The sequence below is a fragment of the Urocitellus parryii genome, chromosome 2, assembly GCF_045843805.1.
Source record: "Urocitellus parryii isolate mUroPar1 chromosome 2, mUroPar1.hap1, whole genome shotgun sequence".
NCBI classification, from domain to species: Eukaryota; Metazoa; Chordata; class Mammalia; order Rodentia; family Sciuridae; genus Urocitellus; species Urocitellus parryii.
The window spans coordinates 128,532,094-128,536,947 of NC_135532.1; positions in this window are offsets into that span (position 1 = coordinate 128,532,094).

Below are 4,854 nucleotides of genomic sequence, written 5' to 3' on the forward strand. Positions count from 1 at the left end.
CAAGAAATTGTATAGTCTAACAAGGGCGGTTCCAGAACACTTGGGGAATCATTCGATAATAAAATAGTGACCAGATGTTCTCTACTTATTCTGTGCCTTTAAATTAATAAGCAGGGCCTTGGCATAGATGTCTTTAAGAAAGGATGAACCTGACCTATCTACACAAACTTTTTTTTAAGTCTGGATGCAGAGATTGGAGATACAGAAATTAGAGATGTGAGACAATGCCCATTGTCTTGAGTAAAGATAGAGGGTTCCACATGGGAAAGGATGTGAGCAGCCTTCTAGGAACTAAGAGTGACTCCCCAGATGAAAACTAGCAAGATAACTAATTTCATAGTCTCAAGGAACTAGATTCTACTAATATCCTGAATGAACTTGAAAGTGGACTCTTCTCCAGAGGCTCACCTAAGGAGGCAGTCTAGCTGATACTGCCCCTTGGATTTAGCACTGTGACACTCTGAACAAAGAGCCAAACCACAGAATTCTGCATGGGCTTCTGGTCTACAGAATTGTAAGCTAATAAATGGGATTTTTTTTAATCCACAAAGTCTGTGCTGCTTTGATATAAACAGAAAAGTAACAACAGAGTGTCAATTTCCTCACATTATAAAATAAAAATAACTGGCTCTTTAAGACCTGGGCCATGCTGCTTTGATCTTACTGGTAGTCTCTTGAGCAGAGATATCTTGGCTGAATGGGCCACCTATGGGTGTAAGCCTGTCTATGAGAAAGATGGTTTACTGTAACCCAATCTGACCTTTGAATGTTATTCTGGATTATTACGCTAGCTGGTAGTTAAAGTTGGTCTGTCAGGGGTAAAGTATATGCAAGAGATTCTATATTCATAGACATTTATGCAGTTGCATGATAAAGGGTCTGAAGAGTCAGAAACTAATTTGAAGGTGTCAAAAGGAACTGCATCTGGTGTGCAAAAGTAGGACACCAGAAGAAAGGGATTAAAAAAAAGACTCAATCTTTTAAACCCAGTGCTGGCACTCCCAGTCCTCTTTCTCAGCCTAGCACCAAGCAGACACACATCATCTCACTGTGGGTCAAGAACACCAGCCCTAAACTGGGAGGGGGAAAAATCCCAGAAAAGTTGCCTGGGCTGTAGAAAAATGGCCAAAGAGAACCTGGTCCTTACCCTACCTTATAGCCCCTTTTGCCCCTGGTGGGGTGGAGGCTGCTGGCCACCAAGGATGTGACAGTAGGTTCTAGCACTGTCACTTTATGACCGGGGAACAGGAAGAGTCTCCCCTTTTATGATCTGACAGGATACCCCATTTGGCCAGGGGATATTCATCAGTGGGGCAAAGCAATTCTTGCTATAACTGCATCCCATCAAACTATATGCCTGGGAAGAATGGCAGAATAAATAACTGCAATCAGAAAAGAAAAAAGACAGAAACGAAAGCCAATCCATGTTTTATTGACAGTGTCTGCAAAGGGATCTTCAAGGAAGCCTAAAGTAAAGGATGGAAAGGGCCTCCTCCATTGCATACCAATTTGCCTAGTATAAGAAAAAGGCCCCAAAGGAGCCCTAGGATACAACTGACAGTGTAGAATTCAAAATTGATAGCATTGTGATAATGACAAGGGAGACAGGTCAGACTCAAAAATATCCTTAAATGCAACCCGGGAGAAAAAAAGATTAAGGCATAGTTTTTGTAAATGGCAGATTGTTCAACCCTCCCTGGGATAAAATTTGTTGTGTAGATTCGATGCACAGATAACATTCATATGGATTGTTTCAGATTATGAATTTAAGAAAGGCTCCAAAACTAGAAAAGATAAAAGAAAGTTTTAAGAATGGAAATATATTTTAGTACAGAAAATTAAAAGGTAAAAAAAAAAATTTCTGGATGAGAAAGCATTTTGTCTGGTAAAGTGATATTCTTGTGCTAAAGTCCAAGATGAAGGAAGACAAAACTAAAGATGTAAAGAAGTTTTGAATGTTTAAGTTACAGAAGGTTTGTGGAAGGTAAATCTCAAAAAGTTTGTGTTTATGATTAAAATGGCTATAATTAGCACAAAGTTATTTGAAGTTAATGAACTGAAATGAAGCAAAGTCTGAAACATTGGTCTGCTTTTATCTATCAAGACAATTTTCTTGTATCTCTTGGATTTTATTACTTAGGGAAACTAAGTGTTAGGGTTGATACCAATTTTAAAGAATTTTAAATTATTGCTTTGTAACTTGTTAGACAAAAAATATTATTTTAGGTTGTAACAATACAGTTGGAACCATAAATACATGTGACTAGATATAAGTATACATCTGAGAACTACATCTATCTGAGCTTTGTCTAAGTGTTATGTAAGTTTAAAAAATGAGTTTATCTAGGTTTACTGGCAAGATAAATAGTAACTTCTCTCTTTTATGCATAGTATCTGACATAGAAGGGTCACACCATCATTTAAAGACCTGTCATATATCTGTTAATTTTGACTAAGTCTATGTTTGAACATTAATACTGTTAAATGTTTAAGAGATTTAAGGCTATCCTTTAATTTTTTCTGGTACTGCTAACCCATGCAGACCTGTTGATTATTGTGACTATATTCTAGGGGTTTTAAATTGTACTTTAAAAGATAAACAGTAAAATGTAAAGCATAGGGTAGAGCACTTTACCAATATTTAGTTCTCCAAACTAAAATTACTTGTAGCAATAGCCTCAGATTTGTATAAAAATAACAAATTTGGTTGGTATTTATTCATGTCATTTGATGTTTTATAGCTGAATAAAGCAAAATGTTGTCAGTAAGTTATATATATACAATTTTGTGTTACTCTACCCACTGGGATTGGAATTTAAATGTATTTTTGGAAGGTAATATATACAGCCTGATCTGTTTAAAGGTGACATCATAATACACAAAAACATTTTGCCACATTTTCCACAAAAGGAAAGCCTTTGTTAGATTCATGTTTCAGATGTAATGAATTGTTATGTCAAGAGTCCTGCCTTACACCTTACTTCATGTTATAATGGCTCCAAAATAAGCTAGACTTGAGCTTATTTAAAGTTGTGTTCCAAAGATTGATTTTTGCTGTAAAGATCACTGTGATCTCAAAATAAACAGAGTATATAATACATAACTAAGTGAAGATTTGAGATTATAAAATAGTTTTTCTTGGTTTATAGCTTTTATACAAACTGAATATATTATTGCTGTGTTCATTTCATTTTGTATTTTCTTTGTAAACTTTATAACTGTTGCCTGTTGGAGTTTGCTGAGGTACTTCTTCTATTAAAATAACTTGGGATAATAAGACATCACCTGTAAGATGGACAGTACATAATGCTGACTTCTGGTATTAACACTAACCCCAATTAAATGGAAGGGATAACCATAAAATTATAGATATTAGAGTTATGACCTGTTACTCCCACTTCAAGACTAATGAAACTGGCCTGCCAGATGTTTAAAACCAAAAACTTGGAGACTGTAGTCAAGGAATTAAAGGGTCAAGGAAAAAGCAGCCAACATTTGGCCCTTGCCCTTTAAATTTAGTCACCCAAAGAATGATGGGACCCTTCTCTGAACTCTGCAACTCCAGTGAAACTGATCTGCTGATCAGGGAGACTGTGAGGACCCTAGAGAACAGGAAGACAATCAGTGCACATCCTGGGGTTGCTGACAATAGAAATGTCCCTGATGCATCTAAGAGAAGCCACATATGGTAAGCAAGACCATGACCCATCCTGACACATGGCACTACTACAAGAGGAAAGCTAAAGGAGCCAAGAGGCTTCATACACACAATCTCAGCTGATGTACACTTGTGTTAGACCTACCCAAATTAAGTAAAGCAGAGGCTATAAAGGAAGGGACCTTGTATGAGAGTGACTAATAATAATGATCACAAAGGAGACCCTAGAGTGGCAAATATGTCATGAGTTAACTTGAGCCTGATCATTGCTATTGGGATTTATCCCAGAAATTCAAGAATAATTCAACACATAAAAATAGAGTACAGCTGGGCACGGAAGTGCACACCTATAATTCCAGGAACTCTGGAGGCCCAGACAAGAGGATTCCAAGTTCGAGGCCAGCCTCAGCACTGTAGGTCCTCAGCATCTTAATGAGACCATGACTCAATTAAAAATAAAAGGAATGGTGATGAAACTCAGTGGTAAAGCATGCTGGATTAAATACCCAGTAACACCTCCCTCCAAAAAATGTCATATAGGTGGTAGTCTATTATCAACAAACCTGGAAACTGGGGAGATGGCCAAGACTGACCCCAACATTATGCAGGATCTCACTTTGGTGGGCACATGCTCCTGCAATGAATGCAAGATACATGTCAGACCATGTCTCATCAGATCATTACAAGAATTGACAATATTGGTAATCACACCCATGATTACCAATACTTTAGACTTTATAACTCAGGCTGTGGTGGAAGTTTCAAAATAAATAAGATATTGCCACACTAAAGAGTTGAAGGTTGCTAGTACTTTACACTGAAATCTGGAACACCATTTTCCTAAACTAAGAATGGTTTCTCTCAGCTAACTACTATATGTAGAAAGGTTTTATATTATAATGTGAATTCTTATCATATACTATGTAGTTAGTTTAGAGAATAATTTTTTCACCAGTTTCTTGATCAGAGTATCTTCCTCTTTTGGACCTGTTCAGTCATGCTATTAATTATCAAACACTGAAACTTGTTAAAATGTCAATTATGTAGTGCACCACATTAAGGGGAAGGAAAAAAATCAACACAATCATTTGATGCAGAAAAAGCATTTGGCAAACTAATACTTTACCATAACTGAAAAAGACACACAAACTCTCTCTCACTCACTCTCTCTCTCTCTCTCTCTCTCTCTCTCTCTC